Here is a 21,792-nt window from a genome sequence, read left to right on the forward strand (position 1 = left end):
CGGTGTCGCCTTCCCCTGGCCACCCCCGGCGGCCCCGCCGCCGAGCCCGACGAGCTCAGTGTCGCTCAAACCTCCCCTCACGGCCCCGCTGTCCCCGCTCGGCCCTCCCCCCGCGCCCCGCGGACCCTTTCAAACCCCCTGGGCTCGCGGCGGCTGCTCCGTGAGGAAACGCTGGCCGCGGCTGGGGCCGGGGCGGCGAGGCTGGGAGCGGGGCGGCGGCGGGGCGCCCGGTACGGTGAGCCCAGCAACGAGGCGCGGGCGGGCGCGCAGAGACGCCGGGTCCTCGCGGAGCACGGCCGGGGCGCGGCGGCGGCGGTGGCAGCGGGAGCCTAGGGACCGCTCCATCACTGGCAGCCATGGAGCCGGAGCATTTTCCTCCCTCGGGGCAGGCGCCGCGGCTCAGCTCACGTCCTCGGGGAGGAAGGGGCCGGCGCCCGAGCCTCCCCGGAGGGCGGCGGGACGTGCGCTAGCGCGGTGGGGTGCGAGCCGCTCTCGTCCTGTGACTCCGCAGCCGGCTGGTCCTCACCCCGCTGCTCCCGCGGCCAGGGCGCGAGGGGGCTGCAGGCGGCGACGGCTCCTTTCTCGTCGGCGTTGGTGGCCGGACGGGCTGGTGCAGCGGCGACTGCAGCCGACGCCGTTCAAAGGAACGAAAGGTGGGGTTGGTCGGTGTCGGCAAACGGGGCGGGTGAGTGGGTGGGTGCCGAGGGAGGGCGGCGGCGGAGGGGAGGGGGCTGTGGTGGTTGTTACTAGTGCTCTTCTCCGGCTCCACCGTATCCCCCAGTCTCTCGCGGCATCGGGAGAGGAGGGACCAGCGCCCGAGCGCAGGAGGAGGAGGGGCGACCGCCGGCGAGAGGAGGCGGCGGCGGTGGCGGGGGGAGGGGGCAGGCAAAGGAGAAGGAGGGAAGATGGCGTCTGCGCATGCGCCCCAGTGCCGCAGACATAAAGCCGGGTCTGGCAGAGGCGGCGGCGGCGGGTCTTCGGGTCTTCCCGAGCGCCGGGTCTCCCGACGGAAATTGCCGAAGGCTGGCGGAGGCGCCGACGCCGGGATGGGGAGGGGGAAAATTTCGGTGGAGGGAGCGAATCCGGGTCGGCCAGTGAGAGTCGGCCTGAGTGGGGGTGGGGCAGGGTGCGGGGGCGCGCAGGTTAGGTGTGTCCGCTCTTTTTTCACCAGCGGCCGGCGCGCGCGGGCGCGGGCCCGCGGCAGAGGAGGGGGCGCGGTGGGGTGGGGCCCGCAGAAGCAGCGGGAGCCCGGGTCTCGGGTGTACGCGCCCTGGGTGGTGTCCCCCGCCTGCGGAATGGGTAATGAGGCTTTTCTCCGCAGCAACAGCATCACGAGTTTCAGTTCCCAGGAGCCCGCCGCCACCGCCGCCGCCACGACATGAGTCAGGCTTTCTTCCTCGGCGCGTGGCGGGGCCCTGCTTCTTGCTGCACCTGGGCTCGCCCCCGACCCGCGCCGCCCGCGCCTCCCCCGGAGGATGCCCCAGCGCCGGGCGTCGCGGGCTCCGACCGGGCGGGTGCCTCCTCGTGATAGGTGCCGCCTTTTGTGCACCGGCGCTGCTGTAGCCTTAAGATCCCCTCGCCCTTGGACGGCCGGGGGCGAGCCCGGCGGCCGAGATTGCAGCTGTTAGCAGTTAACAGTTTAGCTCCTCCGGGTAGGCTCGCGGGAGAGGGAGTGCTTGCCGCCCTTCCTCAGCGGGAGAGAAGCCGCAGCCCGCCCGCTTAAACTGACCGACCTCAACAGGTGGAGTCATCCCCACCAGCGATGTCTTTGCATTCAGTTGTTGAGGCTTTAGCCCCCTTGCACCACCACTGCCCGCCCAGCCGTCTCCCCTATAGGTTTGACAAGATGGCCTAGTCATGGTGGCCACCCAAGTGCAATGATAAATGAAGACTACCTTGTAGGGTTAGAAAATAAAAAGTCATCTGCAATTCCAGTGAAAAACGGTGTGAGTCTTGGCATAGTTCTACAGAAGCAATGTTGGGTGTGATTAAAGCAATCTATTGGAAGTAGCTATTCTGCCATTACACGTCAGGTCTTTCATCCTATTGCTAACTAAGCATTGTTGACTACACTTTTAGCTGAGGAGTTAGAACAAGGCAATACGGGAAATCCCATAGAGAAATTTTATTTAGTTTTACTGAGATTATTGCAATAAACGTTTATCCTGACTTCCGGCTTACGAAATACCAGGCTTACAGATCTGCAATCCTATTTCAGGAGCTTGTTAAAACAGAAAGGCTGGTATTGATGTCTAGTTGTCGATTCCACGTGTTCCCTTTGGGATGCTCTCAACTTTCCATCATTCGACTCCCTAAAAAGTTTAGAATGTCACCATTTTCACATTGAATAGAAATCGCACCTCAACTTCCTGAATATACTCTGTATGAAAGCTATGACATACTGCTTTTTCTGTGGTATTTCCCAGTAACCCGAAAAGGCAGGACATCTGTTACTTTAAATTGCTAGGTACAGTAGGTACTCATATTTTGAAAGTGGTATAGTAATATAAATCAAATACATTTCCTTGTTTTACAACATCCATCAAGAATTAATATATGAAGGATTGTATTTTTTAAAGAACTGGTGATTTCTGTATTTTATAAAAGTAATTTCTTTTGTCAGTCCCCATCAGCTGCTGTTGCAAATGGCTGCCCTCCATTGTTAAAAATGCAGATTTGACATGCTTTTCCAACAGTTTTTGAATGGAAAGTAGAAACTATCCTAAAGATTGAAACTGCAATGGAATGTAGATAGGCAGAATGCCTTTTCTTTGTAAAATAGAAGCAAGAAAGAAAAATGCTCCTGAGCTCTCAAAATGTTGCCTTAGGTCAAAGTTTTAAATTAACCGGAAACATCTCCGTTTCCCTCAGGCCACCTAAATACCCTCTCTGAGTGTGCAGAAATGGTTAGAAGAAGGAACACATTCAGTACTTTAAAATCTTACCCAAAATTGACAGAATGTGTTAGGGTATCCCTTTAAAGCAGACACTTGTTCCAATAACTAGTAGTCAAAGCTTTGTTTGTCTTTAGGTTGTGCTGATGTTAGAGGGTGGGTATGTTATTTCTTTCAAAAGAAAGTTATTTTGTTTTTAAACTTTTCCAGGCTAACATAAGAAAATATTGTCTTTTCAAATGTATTTAATTCTTTTCTGCCATATCACTTTCAGAGTTCTGTTTAAGCAACAAATCCCACTAAAATATAAAGGACAATTCTGCAGTTAGGGAAACCTGAGATTGGAAAAAGTCTCCTGTCTCCTAGTTGCCAACATATGACCTGCAATACATGATCACAAATACATCAAAAAAGCGGAAGCACTTAAACAACCAGGTGTAGTTATTATGTTACCACCTTTTAATTTTAAAAGTCTGGAATTTTTTTACATTTTAAATGCCTGATGCTATGCATTCAGCTCAACAGTCCTCAGCGCATTCTGTTACACACTCGTTAATTTTGCCCTTTGAGAGAAGAGGAATTATACTTACTTAAAAAGTGATTGTAAACTATAAAGTGATAACTAAAATATAAAGGACAATTCTGCAATTAGGGAAACCTGAGGTTAAAAAAATCTGTCCCAGGCTCATGCCCATCTGAGTTCCCTGGTCCTCTTAATCCAAGTCTCTGCCCCTGTGTTGAAGGGTTTTTCTGAAAAAGCATCAGAACTCTAAGGCCTAGTGTTTTTTAAAACTCTCTTGTAAATTAGTGAGTGTGCTTTTAGTGCTTTTGAATGCCAAGGATGATATGCTGCATACAAACTAATTGCATACAGAATTTCTTCTACATGAAGGGACTAAAAGATGTTTTCCCTCTCTAGACCAATGTAAATGTTACAGATTCTTCTACAGTCAGTGTTTCCTGAGTTATGAATGTGCTAATTTGGAAAATTTTCTCACAACCTAGAAAAATCATTTCTAACTACAAAGTTGTGAAGTAACATTGAAAAAAATAATTTGTTAACTTTGATTTTTTTAAGTCAGCAATCAAACAGACCTCCAGGTCTCTCTAGATTATGGCTTATATTTACTTAATACCTACTTTATATACACATTGTTTGAATGCTGAAAGTGTTTTATCTCACTTAATCCTCCTGTGTAAGGCAGGAACAATACTTACCCCCTTTTTATAAATAAGGAAAGTGAAGTGCGGAGAGGCTGAGGTCTTGCAACTTGACAAGTAATGGGGCTAAGATGTAAATCCTTGCGGTCCAACCACCAGGTTCACAGCTGCCTCTAAGGTAATATTGTTAAATCCGGCTCCTGCCAACTGAAGGTCCCAAGTTACATTTCTACAGAATACTCATGTTTTAATTGTTCTAATTAGACATCTCCAAAGAATCTCTGCGCACCACTTTCTCCTGATACTCTCCTAATATAGACATTCCAAGAAAGAATATGCTTTCTACAGACTGTACTGTGGCCATGTAAGAACTGGACATAAGTGAACAGGATAGTAATTTGACATGTTGGGTGATCCCTCAATGATCAAAAACTGATGTCAAATGCCTGGAAAAGAGATTAATCACACATAATTGAGAAATACTGTCATATAGAGCAAGATAAATGTTTATCCATCTTTAGCAATTAGTATTTATTGAACATGACAGCCACTAGAATAGATGATAATAACCTAATCTTTCCAATATGTTTGAAGAACCAATTTGTACATCTTTTTGAATACTTAGAAATAAACACATGTATCATGTTGGCTTGTTTTATAGTGCTAATAATACCTCCCTCCTTCTACCATACATGAACAAAAGCCAGGTTAAGTAGTATAGACAAAGGATAGCAACAGTATTTGTACTTTAAGATTAGGCGCATAAACCCTTAAGTTTATCTGAAGTCTCAAAGCTCAAAGGAAACAATATCTATTCAAGTCAGTACTTACTATGGAATTTTCCTTTGGTCATTTATCTTCCCCCTCTCTGCTCACTTATTTTTCAGAGGAAGAAAATTGATAAAATAGTTTCTAGTAACTGCTACTTAAATGGACATTTCCAGTTAATTTCACTAAAGAAAAAAAATACAACAGGAAATCAGTAATCTTAAAGACAACAATTTTGTGATTATAATACTTTTTTAAGAGAAAATTACTTAGATACATGCAAGCTAAATTGGAGTTAGAAGCACAAGATAAAATCTTGTTAATATTATGGTTGTAGAATGTTAAAAAACAGTAATACTGCTTTCATACATCATTTATATAAATGATAAAATTAAATGAATAAAGATAAAATGTTGATTTTTCAGAGAAAAACATGAGATGGGATTTAGGAGGTAAGGCCTAAGAAAATTGATTTTTTTTATTACATACAATAATACACCTTTGTCTAACTCTAGAAAATTCTATATTTGACTCAGCCTTTTCATTGAGTTAAATGTGAGGTTAATTGCAAAGATGCCAAACAAAGTTTTCCATCAACAATTGGAAGAGAAGACCCAGGTGTTTGTTACCCCCATTATTTATAGACAGGAATGATGCAACGTGATAATGCCAACTCAGTAGTCTAAGACGTTTCAAATACGCACTTTACTTATCATAACTCACATACGAAAATGGTTGTTAAATTACATCTATATCAATACTTTTAAATACAGTATGATAATAATCTCTTACCCTATGTTGACCCCAAATTATTTGATAGTTTTGAAAGGAACTTTGATGAAAAGATCTTGACAAAATAAAGATTTCTAGATTTTTTTATTCTGCTAAACTTATGGCAGTAACCTAGTAAATTTGTGTAAAGAATTACTTAGATCCCACATTATTAGTAATATTGTCAACATAATTTATCACATGAACTTTTACTACTAGACTTCTAACAGAATGTTTTTGAAGAATGTTGTTACCAGACAATGACATTAAAAAAAAAAAGTTAATTATTAAAATTTTGGTCAAGGGCATTCAATAGCATTATTGTGCTTTACCTGATCTCTGCAAAATCCACTTTGCCTATAAAACCTAAAACAACTTGCTAACTACTTTTTTCCGTGGAACAAAACATGTCCATAGCATTTTCATTTTATTTATTTATGTATTTATTTATTTATTTTGGTAGTAAGAAACACTGCAATAAAATGGTAAGATGAACTGAATCCTTAGCTTTTTGGATTCTGTAAATGCATTCCTTACATCCTGGCTCAAGAGCATTCATGTGTTCCTTCTAGTCAGAATGAGCTCCAGAACTACTTCCCAAGAAACATACTTGGCATGACTAGTCCGAGAGCTCATACAGAGCCTACAGTGAAGGGAGTTCGACTTCCTTAATGTAAAATATGCACTAGCTATTTATTATCAGAACTTCCATTTGGAAGTATTAATGCTAAATGAGGCTTCTTCTTTTATTTCATATTTCTTCCCACATGAAACAGTTTTTCCCTTTTACATGTGATTGTGAAGTACAAATGCACAGGAGCTGCTACCCCAAAATATGCTGCTTTGGTATATTATTATGAACTGTGGAAGTAGTTAATTCAGGGAGAGACTTTCTCAAAAGTTCTCCTTACTTTCCCAAAGACAAAACCTCAAAAATGGAACACAATTGCCATAAATCCCTTCTAGGCAGTTCCATCAGCCAGGAAATAATTGACTTTTGTAACACAAGAGGAGGCTAAAAGTCAACACCACGTTCAGACACTTTTGTCACAAACTATCATACCTGCATTCTATTCTTCATTTTTCCTAGAACATCATTTATTTGCTCCTAAGGCTTATATCCTCCCTGCCTGCTTTCCCTATTACAACAGTATTTAATCCTTAATTCTAAGCTACCTAGGAGAATTACTAATTTTCTTGGATATCCTCTCTGAATTCATGAGATAATCTATGTTAATAAATTTCTGTTTGTTCTTCTTTTGTTAATCTGCCTTTCATTACAAGGGTTTTAACAAAGAACTCAGAAAGATAGAAGGAAAATTATTTTTCCTCCCTACAATTGTCAGCACATTTTTATGTAATTACAATAAGAATGAAAAATCTACCTTGCTGATTATTATTGCTGATATTTTGTAATAAAGTACATAGTATTTAGCACAGTATACAAGTGTTCGATAAATTCTTTCTCAGTGACAGTGATCCTGTAGCTAAAGGATAGTTCCAGTAAGTACATAGTAACTGACTGAAAGTAGGACTTCTTTGGAAAAATAGAGATTTTGGTCCCAGAGTCTCTCAGATCTATAGGCTGTTCAGAGGCACTAAATTAAAGAACATGACAGACTCCATTTTAAGTTCGCCACCGCCATTTTATGCTTCAGTCTGTTTCCCCCGACAGGGACTGAGTTTCCCATACCAAATATGGAGGGTGGCAAGGGTCGACCAGTCAGGCAGCGACCCCTGTTGCACCTGGGCTACCCCCGAGGACCATATAAGAACTCTGCCTCACAACACCCTGGGCCCTTCCTACAACCCAGGTGCCTCTGGTGTGCAGTTGGTTCTGAGCTCGAGCTTGCAATAGTTTCCTCTTGTCTTTACAGCAATGTGGCTGACTTTTTCGGGTAGTGGGCCCCGTTCCCGCACAACATAAATCACCAATTCCACCCAGCTCTGCATTATTAAGGTGTCCAAAAAGAAGACTCTTTGGCACTGTTTCCAATGATTCTGTTCTAATAAGACATTAGCTTCATCTTATTATGAGTTTTACAAGATGAGTCACTCATTTAAAACTTGAACCTTAGCATATTTTCAAGTGACTTTGATCTACCAGTCAAATTTATAATGGCCATTGTTCCACATCCTTCTTTCTCATCCCTTCCCACTTTCTGCTCCATCCTATCCCTTCCTTCACTCCCATTTCACTCACTATAGCTCAGAAATTGAAATTACAAGTCTTCACTTTGATGAAACCACAAAAAAGGAATATTTTGTTTTCTTATTTGTGATAACTGTATAGCAGTAGTCAACTAATAATGCCATTTGCTATTCCATAGTCCTAAGTAAATGATGAGTTGTATTATCACTGAAGCAACAGCCTAGAGGATAAAAGTGAATAAAGGGACGTTAGCTAATTAAAAACAAAAGAATGTTCAGCATTTCAAAAATAACCTATTAACCATAGCTGATCTCATCTAAATTATAATACAGGTATTTTCATCTCATTAAGTTACATTTTTTCCCTAAAGAGTTAACTTAAAGTAGAATTAATCAAAAGTAAATAATTTATGGACTGCTGTTTTAGTAAGGACTAGAAGGTGGGAAACGTGGGATAGTGTTCTCTTTAGAAGAACCACATTCAGGAGAGGTATAGTTACTCCACCTTCAATGTCACTAATTGAGTAGCTACTGTCTATTCTTCGGGACACCAAATTGCCTGTGCAGTGTGCTCTTATTTATACATAGCAGGGAGGGCACAACAGGAAACAACCTTCTCCAGCCCCTCACCCCCAATTCATAGGTGAATTCAAATAGTATCCTCATTGCAAACAAAGAACAAATGGAAAGCTGGGGAAGAAAATGTGGTTCGTGTTTCACCAAATACATTTTTCCTCCTTGTTAAAAGTGACCAGAACATCCAAATCATTGCTAGCATCTTCTAATTCACCAACTACATATGGGCACAATATGGATCTTTGGAAATTAGAAAAGAGTAATTTTAGTATGAAGTAAATAACAGTACTGTCATTTAGAAGCCATAATGCCTTGTGGATGTATACATCTGCTGCGGAATAAGCTTATGGTATTTCTGATATAGATGTAAAAATGTACAATTATGGCTCCTTAGTAAGATAATCGATTCTGAATAAGTATGACTTTTGTTGGTTGTCTAAATTTTTTGTCGTTGGTTTTTGGCTTTTGTTTGCTCTTTAAGGCAGATAGGAGAAAAGTCTCTGTGTTTCTGGTCTAGCTAACTCTGACAATATTACTAAGACCAAGAAAATAGGCCAGAAAGCAGAGATAATAGCAATACACAAAAGGACTCTTTGAGTCTGCCTATTCTCTAATAAACATCATGGTAACAAGCAGCCACAGAATAAAATTATGTCCTACATCATGTTTGTTTAATGTTCACCAATTTACTCAGTGACAGCCTATTACATAGTAAATAGAATATTCCATAAAGAGAAAGCTAGAAAGTAAGTTTATGTATAAAAACAAATAACAGAAATAAGTTAGCACTTCTACCTAAAACATTAAAATAAAACATTAAAGCATAAGTTTAAGCTTCATTTTCAACAAGGAATATTAGGGAGCACTTTAATAGTTTAAATGGTTTATCCTTTTCAAGAAAGAATCCCCATTACATTTACCTAGCTACGGCAATCCCAGGGGCAGAAAAGCAGAGCCCAGAGTCTGTTGCACATATGGAATTGCATTTTGATGAGTATTTCAGGTATAACCACCTCATTATCTGTATGCAAATTTCCCATGGGCAGTTTGCATATTCAGACCATCTTGAACCTCTCCGTCAACACCAGTTGGTTTCCCATCCTCACTCAACAATGTGTGTATGAGGGATGTGAAATCACTTAAAATTTGGTCTAGACTGAACAATGTTTAGGAAGGAAAATACATGGATGGGAAGAAATCCATTAAATTTAATTCTATTATACTTTATCCACTATTTGGGGAAAATTCTATAATTGCTTTCTTCTAATAGCAAAGATAATAAAGAATTTGTTGCTGTTGACTCCATGAGATTGCTCTGCCCACAAATATTTATTAAGGACTTCACTAAATTGTAGCTCATTTTAAATGCGGAATAGAAAACACAGCTTGTTTTCTATTATAACAGAGCATCCTGGAATGATTACTATCATATATTTCAGACTATATTTATACAATTAGCAGAAATGTAAAATAATTGAGCCATCAAAGAGTAAATGCTAATGGCAAAGTAATAGGGGCAGTAGTAGAGCAAGTATTTAGGCTAAATGTATAGAGGTAATATTTGAGATTCTTCAAGCCCTGTGTAGGCATAATGTTTAAAATAACAGAGTTATAACAATTAATAGAATACCTAGGAATGAAAATACACTAAAAACTATTGAAGAAAGAAATTAAAGAAAATACAAATAAATGGAAAGATATTACACACTCATAGGTGGGAGAATTAATGATATGAAAATATCCATACTACCCAAAACAATCTACAGATTCAGTGCAATCCCTATCTTGAAAATCTCAGTCAAAATTCCAAAGGGATTTTTCACAGAAATGCAACAATCTTAAAATTTGTATGGAAACACCCAAGATACCCAAAGAGCCAATGCGATCTTGAGAAAGAAGAACAAAACTGATTTCAAGCTATATTACAAAGTCTTAGTAATTGGAACAATATGGTATTGACATTAAAAAAGACATAGCTTGGCCCTCCCTGGTGGCGCAGCGGGTTAAAGCACTGCACTGAGAAGCTGAAGCCACTTCCGCATGAGTTCAAATCCCACCTGCCCCTGAGGAGACCACATGGCGTGGCAGACCTCTCCTGTCTCGCCCGCTGCTCCCCTCAGCAGTGTACTTTGTCGATCTGCCTGTTCTGCTCCCCACTCTGTCTCTGGTGAAGCCTCTCACCGCCCCTGAGCCTCTGGCCTGTACCCCAGTTCTGTATGTACAAATATAAATAAATCTTTAAAAAAAAAAAAAAGACATAGCTTAATAGAATAGAAGAGACCTTAAAGGGACCATACATATATGTCTATTAATTTATGACAGAGGTGTCAATAATACACACTCACACTAGAAAAAGAATAGTGACTTTCGCAAATAGTGCTGAGAAAACTGGATAACCACATGCAAAAGAACAAGATTAAACCACCGTCTTACATCATACACAAAAATGAACACAAAATGAATTTAAGATCTGAAACCATAAAACTGGAAGCTAACTTAGGTAGTTAGCTCCTTGATGTAGGTCTTGGTGATGATTTTTTGGCTCTGCCACCAAAAGCAATAATAAACAAGTGAAACTATTTTAAACTAAAAAGATTCTATACAACAAAAGAAATCATCAAAATGAAGACAGTTTACCAAAAAGGAGAAAATATTTGCAAATCATCTATCTAACAAGGTGTTAATATCCACAATACACGAAAAAACTCATTCTGTTAGTAGGTAGGGTGAGGGTATCCTGGGTCCCCCAAACCTGCACACTCTAAATAGGCTTGCCCATTCACTGCATAAGAAACATACTCTTAGGGGGGTAGGCTTTCAATGGAAAAGAACTGTGATCCAATTAGTGTGTCATAAAAAGAAAAGAAAGAAAATAGTTAAAATAATGTCTCCATGAAACACCCAGAGTTACCCATCCCCTGTAGGTAAATGCCCAGCCATGAAGGATCGACCCAAAGTGGGCTCACTGAGGCCCAAAAACTTGCCAAAGTGAGGCACCTTCTGGTGGGGACACATAACAAAAGGGCAGAAGAGTTCAGACAAGTCCAGAAGGAAAGAGCAAAATGCAAGTCAAGATAAAGGCTGCCATTGTCAGTCTCTTCACTGGTCTTTCACTCACATCTCTGTCTCAAGTGTCTCCTTCTATGTCCCCCAAGTCCCTGGTACATGTCCAAGGTCAAGAAGCAACTGCAGCTCTTCACATGACTCTGCTACCTGTGCCTCCTCCAGCTCTTCTTTCTACAATTCTCTCTGCCTTTTCCTCCTTCTTCTTCTAGTCTTCTTCCTTCTCCCCCTTCTCAGACCTTCTTTCAGTCTTTTCTAGCCTCACTTCCCTGCCCAGCTCCACCCTTCCTTAGGGTGGGGCAGGGATCTTGGAATCTCCCCTTTCCCTGGGGATTACCCTGTTACAATACAATGTATAAGCAAAGCAATCTGATTTTAAAATGGGCAGAGTATCTGAACATACAGATGATCTGCTGATACTTGGCAAGATGCTGGGCACCACTAATCATCAGGGAAATGCAAGTCAAAACCACAGTGAGATATCACCTCATACCTGTTAGAATGTCCGTGATCTAAAAAACAAGAATTAACAAGTATTGGAAGATATGGAGAGAAGAGAACCCTTTTTATGGTAGGAATATAAATCAGTGCAGCCATTATGGAAAACAGTATAGAGGTTCCTCAGTAAATAAAAAATAGAATTACCATATGGTTCTGCAAATCCATTTCTGGATATTATCTGAAGAAAGAAAAACATCATCTCAAAAGATGAATGTGCCCCCATTTTCATTGCAGCATTATTTACAATAGCCAAGACATGGAAGGAAACTAAGTGCCCATCAACAGATGATTGGAGAAAGAAAATGTGAGATATAGAGAGAGACAAAGATATACACATAGATACAAATATATAAAATACATTATATATTACACTTTATATAGAAGTAATATTCTTCCATAAAAAATGAAATCTTGGCATTAGCAATGATATGAATGGAGTGTGAAGGAATGCTAAGTGAAATAGAGAAAGACAAATACCACATGATCTCACACATGGAATCTAAAACACACACACACACACACACAAATAACTGAACTCATAGATACAGAGAACAGATTGGGACTTGCCAAAGGCAGCGGTTAGGAGGAGGGGCAAATGGGAAGGTGGGTAAAAGTTACAAACTTTAAAATAAATTATAATTGCAACCTGGTGACTATAGTTATAATACCATACTGTATACTCATATCATATTGTAGAATCTTAACTTGCTAACAGTCAATCTTAAAAGATCTCACCATAAGAAAAAATCTGTAACTCATTAGTGCTGGATGTTAATTAGACTTATTGTGGCGATCATTTCACAATGCACAATCGTGTCACAAAAGGACAATTCATTAATGATGGACCACATACATGCTTATGGTCCCTCTCTATAGCCTCGGTGTGTATTAGGCTAGTTTGTGTAAGTACACTCTGACATTCACACAATGAAATTGCCTAGCAACACATTTCTCGCCATGTATCCCTGTTAAGCAATGCATGATTGTGGTTGTATAGAAATAGTGAATTATGGTATGCACCTGAAACTAATGTTATCTGTCAATTATATCACAATTTAAAAATATGGCCCTCCCTGGTGGCGCAGCGGGTTAAAGCACAACACTGAGAATCTAAAGCAGCTTCTGCATGAGTTCAATTCCCGCCTGCCCCGGAGGTGACCACATGGTGTGGCAGACTTCTCCTGACCCGCCCACTGCTCCCCTCAACAGTGTACTTTGTCGATCTGCCTGTTCTGTTCCCCACTCTGTCTCTGGTGAAGCCTCTCACTGCCCCTGAGCCTCTGGCCTGTACCCCAGTTCTGTATGCACAAATAAATAAAAATCTTAAAAAATATATATATACAGTAAAGTTAACACCAAACTTTCACTTTTCTGTGGTTGAATAGCTGGGAATGGTGTCTGGAAAAGTAAGTACATGAAAAGGACCCATCTTCGTTTGCCCAATTTTTATTGACTTAATTTTAGAGGCCAAACACACCTTTTTCAAGCATAAGGAAGTTCAGGTGTACAGAACCTGACTCCTGAACATAATTTATATCATTTCTGTCTACTTCTATGGTCTGTGCTGATTGTCTAAATGACAGTGAATCTGATATACTGTTGACTGGTTTGACTGATGGGTACAGCCAGAACTATACTATGAACATCCTGCCATCTGAAGTACTGTAAAAACTTATTTCTACAACATCAGGGTTTTATTTCTACAAACTTCCTACTATTTGAATGATAAAATTCAAATGAAAAATACCAACGAATTGGTACAACATTATCAATTGTTCAGCAAGAATTTACTAACAAGTTCTATATATTGCCTATTTCAAGTAGTCTGATTTCCTCCAAAATCACAGACGTGGCTCACATGCAGAGAATTTATCTGAAAAAACGGGGTCAGGAGGCAGGCGTGTCAGCAGGGGAGGGGGGAGAGGGAATGGCGGGAAACCAATGCATTGAGTTGCCTATCTCTGAAGAGCTTCAGAGATGTTTCCCAGGGGCTTAAGGAGACAATATTTACAGGCTGCCATTCCCATTGTTTAAAGAGGGTTCTTATGAGACTAAAATCCACTTTCTCCCAATTTTTTGCACATCGGTGAAAGCAGAGGCTGTTCAGATGTCCGCACCAGTGTGCAGGCCAGCACTGTCCCACCCCCTTTAGCAAAGCCACTCGGGCCGTGTGGAAATAGTGAGTGGTCGCAGGAGGGGCAGGCCCAAGAGGACTTAGAAGAAATAGCTAGTTATTGGGTACTTCAGAACTGAGTGCCACAATTGCCTTAGCATGTAATTTTCTAATTCTGATCAAAAATCCTTTAATGTTTTATAGAGTCAATTTGGATTTGTGAAGCAAAAAACTCATTAACACTTCTGAGAGCACAGTGAGACCTCACTAATTCATACTGCATTAACTATCATGATTCATGGGCCGAGAATAAATTTACTTAGGTATTATCTGTTGGGTTTTTTTTTTTTTTTTAAAGTATATGCTTAGAAAGCATATTAAGCACATAAACCTGACTCCAGGGAGCATTTGAAAATATTTAACTTTACCATCACCTCTATATAGACCTTTATACGCTGGCAGTTATCTCTAAAACTGGCCATAATAAACATTAAATAATCATTTGATGAAATAACAGAAATTTTAAATTGCAACTAGAAAGCAGTGTAATCCATTAATTAAACAACAAATCTATGATCCTCTACTTACTTGATCTTCTAGCTTGATTCTGTGAGCCTCTACTAGCTTGTATGTACTCTAAATTTACAAAAGCTCATTTTAGAGAATTAGTCCATAATCAGATGTTCCTCTACATCTATATGTCTCCCCACCCAAATTCTGAACTAATGATGCTTTTCTTAGTGAAATAAGAAAAATTCAAGGACAGAACAAGATGCTATTGGTTATTTTGCAAGAATTATAATAGACTCCTCCTCCATTTGTAGCTGTCACTACAAATTGAGATTGTGTGTTTCATCTAGCTAAAGTAATTTAATCTGTGCATTTTAAAATATATGAGATCTTTATATGCATAAAATCAATCTGTTTTAAGTGTAGAACTCAATGAACTTTAGTACAGAGTTGTAGAACCATCACCACAATCTAATTTTAGAACATTTCCATCACCCTACAGAGAAATCTCATGCCCATTTACAGTCATCATCCCATTCCCAACCCCCCCCCACACTAATCTACTTCTATCTGTATATATTTGCCCTTTGGAGGACAATTCATATAATATACAGAGTGTTTTTGAGGGCCATCCATATCATAATCTTTGAAAACCAACAGATATGGTTATTCTGTCCATTGTCTCTCTCATCTTACTGTTTCAAGGCAACATTTCTTTCATTGTACAATGTTAAAGCCATTTAAAGAATTATAAAGTCATGAGGCCTGCCTTATGGTACAAGGGATTAAAGCACAGCACTATGAAAATATCCACAGCCACTGCAAACACAGATTCAATCCTGAGGCTTGGAGCTGACCCTCATGGCACAGCAGACCTCGCCTGTCTCACCCTGCTGCTCCCCTCAGCAGTGTGTTTCAGTGGATCTTCCTGTTCAGTTCCCCACTCTGTCTCTGTGAATCCTCTCACCCCCATACCTCGGGCCTACAACCTACTTCTTTTATGAATAAATAAACAGGTCTTAAAAAAAAAAAGAATTATAAAACCATAATGAAGAAAAATCTTTTTCATACATCTTTTAGTATGTCAATTATAAAAACAATAGTTTCAGCAATTAAAATACTGAAAAGATGGAACTACAGAAAAGCCTAAAATTTTATCTTAATTTTACAGTAAAATAGCCACTCACTTTCTGAATCCTTTCAAACATTGTATTTATTTTAAAAGATTGCTTTCCACTTTAAAATATTTTGAAAAGTTCCAAAAATAGTAAGATGGACGCCTTATACTCTTCCTCTACTTCACAAATTGCTAACATCTTCCCACATTTATTTTCTCTGCGTTGTGCACTTTTGTGCGCTCTCAATCTCTCTCTCTCTCTCTCTCTCTCTCTCTCTCACACACACACACACACACACACACACACACACTAGGAAGTTTCATGACACTTCAACACTTGCGATTTCAACATGAATCTTCTGTAAAAATAGCATTCTTCCCCATAATCACATAACTAGGGTCTTTCTCAGGAAATTTAACATCAATACACTACTATAATAAAAAACTCACTTTCCAATTTCCCCAGTTATTGTTCTGAGCATGTCTTTTTTAATTTAAAGAAAACCTGAAGAGTCAATAGACGAAAACCCATTGCAACCTCATTTAATCTGGGGTTATTCCTTAGTCTTTCTCTGTCCTTATGCTGGCATTTTTTGAAGATTGCAGGCCATCATTTTGCAATATGTTTCATAAGCTAGACTTTTTTTTTAAGATCCAGGGTAGGCTTTCTAATTTTGGAGGGGAAAGGAGGAATGTTAAGTGGGGGGCACTAGAAATATAACGTATGTAGTGTGTCATCTTCCTGGTGTAGTAGAGTATGCCCAGTCTTTAAAAACCATAATTATTTTATAATTTTAATTTTTACATGATTGGTAGACTATATATAAATGTTTGAGTCTACTTTTTGAAAATAAAATTATATTATCCTTCCTCCATGATGTGAAAATTCATCTAAATCATCACTTTTAATGAATACATAATGGTCTATCATGCTATTATAATTTACTTAATAAATAGTTCTGCTATTACACATTTAAATTTTTTCAAATCATGACATCATTAAAATATAGCTATTTGTCTATATAGAGGACTATTTTCCTAGAATATATGACCGAAATAGAAATATGATTACCTAGTACTATTGGATGAAGGGGTAGGTATAAACTTTTAAATATTGACAAATTGCTTGGAAGAAATTTGATGACCATCTTCAAGAGAGGCGTCCCCTGTATCCTGCCTCCTAGTCATAATACCTTCTGTATTCCTGCCACATTTTGCCAAGATTGGGCTGTGTGACCAAAATAATATACCAGAGTGATAGGATATCACCTGCAAGGTTAGATTATAAAACATGCAACTATCTTCATTATAAACACCGAGGTTTCTGTCACTGGCCAGAGAGAAATCAGCTGCCATATTGTGGGGACAACCTGGAAGCCTATGAAAAAGGACACACGACGAGGAACTGAGTCCATAGGCCAATAGCCATGAGGCCCAGAGGCCTGTCCACACCCTGTGAACAAGTGTAAAAATAGGTTCTCTGGCCCAGGACAGACTGCACTTTCTGAGTGGCAAGCTGAGTGGTTCCTTTGATCCCTGACCCACAAAAATTGTGAAATCATAGATGTTGTCTCAGCTCCTATGTTTTGCAGTAACTGTTTATACAACAATACGTAATAAGAGATAATATTATGACATTTGCATTGTTTTATATTCTTATATCAGCAGGATATCAGCACCTATCTTACCACAGGGATTTAAAAATCATTCTAATTCAAAGATTTTTAAAAATACTTTTCTATTTAAACATGAATTTCTTAGGCTGCTTGTGAGGTTGAAGTTCCTCAAAAAATTAATAGCTTTTCATTCATGTTCTGTGAATACATTAATTATTGTCCTTTGCCCACTTTTTCTAGAAAAATTTTATTATTCAAAGATTTTTAAAAATACTTTTCTATTTAAACATGAATTTCTTAGGCTGCTTGTGAGGTTGAAGTTCCTCAAAAATTTAATAGCCTTTCATTCATGTTCTGTGAATACATTAATTATTGTCCTTTGCCCCCTTTTTCTAGAAAAATTTTATTATTCTATATGAACTCATTTCCCTTGTCTTATTGGTTGTACTAATGGTAAATATTTTCCCAATTTTAAAATATGGATTTTAATTTTTTAATGTTTTATTGGCATCCAGAAGTTCTACAGTTTTTAAGTAGTGAAATTTATTTGTTTTTATTATTCTGTATCCCCCCCCCATGACCCATAGGTTATATTCCTATGAAGAAATACAAAGCAACATTGGAAAATGACATGGAGGGGTAATGTGTTAGTACTTATGTGTATACGGTCTATATGGTGTGGTCCAACAAGCCATTTGAGCAGACCTAAAGGAAAACAGAAAAAAGTCACACAGTGTTAGAGGACCAAACTCCTAGCCAGTGAATGAGGTCCTAAAGCCTCTACCTCCTGAATTCTTCCCAGACTCCATCACCATCTCCATGTTACGAGAGTGCAGGTATGGAGGAGTACAGTCCCCAGCATGCCTGGGGGATGGAAGACTAATAGAACAAGGGGCAGAGCTAAGCAGCCACACTGGTTTGAGAAGACAGCCTGCACTCTCTTGCTTGGGCTCACGCCTTGCCTTAGCCGCTGGCTTCCCTCCAAAGCCTGGCAAATGTAATCTTCTCTCTCTGTTCCCCCTCTTCTAACTCCTCTTGTAAACCTTTTCTCTCTTAAGTGTGTACCTCCTTTTGGGTCTTATTCTGACCTCACAACCCAGATCACTCCCATTTTCCCTTGAGGTTGTCCTGTACAATAAGTCAGAACATTTCAAGTGCTGAATTATAACAAAAATTTTTTTTCTGCAGCCTTTAATCTCTTAGTGTGGTGGATTAGACTAACGGGATAAACTTTACTTGGACACAATGGGTTTTTCTGTTTTGCTTTTTTAAAGGATCTATACTTATCTTAATTTTAATAAGAAACTAAAGAACAGAAGAGAAATTTACTCAAGGTCAAAGAAATAAGTGATAGAAATTGAGAAAGGAACCCAGTCTGTCTCTCTCTAGTGTCTATTATCCTCTGTGCCTTAATCACCTTTTTTTTATAATGTAGTAAAACATATAACATTAAATTTAAGTCTTAAAAAATTTAAATATGCAGCATAGTTGGATCAAGTATTTCCACATTGCTCTGGAGCAGATCTCTAGAATGTTTCCATCTTGCAACTTGGAAACTCTATACTCACTAAATACTAATTCTGCCATCATCTTACCCTGGTTCTTGGTAAATATCTTTCTTTTTTGTCTGTTTTTATGGTTTGCATTACTTTATATACTTCAGGTAAAGTAGAATAATGTGTTTTTTTATCCCTTCATGACTAGTTTATCTTGTTTAGCATAATATCCACATATGTAGTGGAATGAATCACAGTTTTATTAATTTTTTGAGGAAACTTAACATGATTTTTTGTAGTAATTGTATCACTGATCATACTGTATTTTTTAATACATTATTGGATATGGTTTGTTAGCACTTAATTTAGAAGTTTGCATCTAAATTCTTAAGTGATATAGGTCCATCATTTTCTTTCCATAAACTGCCTTTGTATGAATTATTTACAAAAATCACATTTTAGTCTTATTGATAATCTATATTTTTATTACTTTCTATATGCTTTCTTTCATTATTTTCATTATCTACTTTGCCTTTAACCTTGCTTTTTGAATTGCACATGTAGTTCAGTTACTTTTAACCTGTCTTATATTTTATTTATTTATTTTTAAGATTTATTCATACAGAACTGGGGTACAAGTCAGAGGTGCAGAGGTGGTGAGAGACTTTAATAGAGACAGAGTGGGGAACAGAAAAGGCAAATCAACAAGGTACTGAGGGGAGCAGCGGGTGGGTCAGTGGATCACCTCTGGGCAGGTGCGTCCAGCTTGCAGTGCTGCGTCCTAACCCGTTGCGCCACCAGGGAGGGCAGCTGTCTTATATTTTAAATAAATTAATTCATATTTATACTTTCATTCTAATGATAATTGTCATTATCTCTCTAATTTCCCACAATTTCAAAATGTTGTTTTATATATAAAAACATTCTGAAATTTCTTTTGTGATTTCTTTAGGGGAATATTTTATTTATCTTAGTTTGTGGCCTCCAATTTCTATTTTACAGATAGATGAAGTAAAATTCTGAAAGATAAAATGTCTGGCTCAAAATCATATACATAATTCATATAATGAAAATAAAGTCTCACAACAACTACTCTTTTCTGTCTTTTCAATGTCTTAAGTCATCTTCTTTCCCTACCAGAAAGTTTCTTGGGTCTTTAAACCAATATAGTCTTTGCCTTATATTACACCTAGAATTCTTTCCATGGTATCCATCTACTCAACATTTACATAAAATTTGCCTAATTTTTTCTAAATATGTTTAGCCAGTTTTCTCTTTGACATTTTTTTCTTTTTTTTTTTTTTAGATTTATTTATTTATGCATACAGAACTGGGGTATAGGCCAGAAGTGCTAGGGGCTTGGGATGAGCGGATTCACTGGAGACAGTGAGGAGCAGACAGGCAGATTGACTGAAATACATTGCTGAGGGGAGCAGCAGGAGAGGGAGGAGAGGTCTGTTGCACCATGTGGGTCAGCTCTCTGGCTGGGGATCAAACTCAGGCTGCTATTTACACAATGCAGTTGGTTGCAGGTTACTTATTAGTGCTGAGACTTAACTCTTTGCACCACCAGGGAGGCCCCATCTTTGACTTTTTTATTTAGCTAAAATTTAGTCATTTCTAGCCATAATGTTTAGCATAGTGTGTAGCACATACTAGATTCTCAATTAAAAAAAACAGTTTATTAAGGGAATTTTTAACTTAATGAATGTTTAAAAGTATCATCAGTGCCACCGTGAACTTTATTAAACATCAAATCATAAGTCAGGATGAAAGGAATTTTCTGGCTTATCACTGTGTAAATTCATGACTTAAATGATAAAAATGAAATGAACTATAAATTCATTTCAGTATTCAACAATAACTGTTGAAATGAGTTATGATTCCATGTCAAAGCGTGCAGAAAAATAATGTGAAAATATAAAACTAAGTATAATGACAATAACTATCTTTCATGAAATAGTAGATTTTATTGTCTCTACTGTAGAAATTGGGAAAGAGAACTCTCTCCAGTTGTGGTCATGTGTCCTGGTGATACACAACAAGAGCCCTGGGATTGAAGCACTTCTGTCTGTGCCCCAGCCCATCTTTATAATAAGCTGCAAACTTCTCCAGAGCCCTTATCTGAGCACTTTCTTCCCTCCATCTAGCCCAAGTCAGGCTAGACCTGCTGGCTGTAATTGGGAAGTGGGTGATATCTCTGAAGCATAGGGAGGGGCTGGTTCTATCAGGATAAATCCTCAGAAAGCACAAAATACTTCACTAGAGGGAAAAACTACTACATTTTTTTTTCTTGTCCTTGAGAACAATCTTTGGGAGTGGGGAGGAATTGGACAGCTTTGCACTAATCACTGCTGACCTCTTTTTCCAAGTCCTTACTAAAGATCACTAAGGAAATCTAAAGTCAGAGCCTGTAACACCATGCTAACAATATTATACTTTTTAAAGTTAATGAGCTCCTTTGTGCATATATTCTCTAGGCATCTTTCAGTTATTTAGATTGTTTTTCTCTCTAGCCATCTTTTTAAAAGGTAGGAATTTCCTTTGTGTTATTTCAGAAAACTGTATTAATTAACCTTACCAATATTATTTGATGCTACGCAGTAGTTATTGTTCTCTTGGTATTTAAATAATCTATAGCACACCATCTTAGAACTCTTTTCATTATTTTATGCACTTACCGAAGTAGCTTCATTATGGATTTTGTACTATTTCCTAATATTTCCATTCAACATCTGCCTCCGCAACCTTTAAGTTTTGCAAGTTGGTAATTAGAGCAAATATTCCTTCATCTTCAACTTTTAGATCATTTAGCTTTTTTCTCTTTTAATGTTTTGGGTACTCCTTGAGGTCTATAGTTATTATTTTATGTAGAATAGATGTGTGTAGTTACTAGAACGAATATTCTTACACCATGGAGAAATGCTCACAATATAAAATTAAGTTAAAAAAAATAGGGTCCTCCCTGGTGGCACAGCGGGTTAAAGCACAGCGTTAAGAAGCTAAAGCCACTTCAGCATGAGTTCAATCCCCACCAAGGAGGTGACCCACATGG

Source organism: Condylura cristata, unplaced genomic scaffold (assembly GCF_000260355.1).
Source record: "Condylura cristata isolate star-nosed mole 26May11 unplaced genomic scaffold, ConCri1.0 scaffold00010, whole genome shotgun sequence".
NCBI classification, from domain to species: Eukaryota; Metazoa; Chordata; class Mammalia; order Eulipotyphla; family Talpidae; genus Condylura; species Condylura cristata.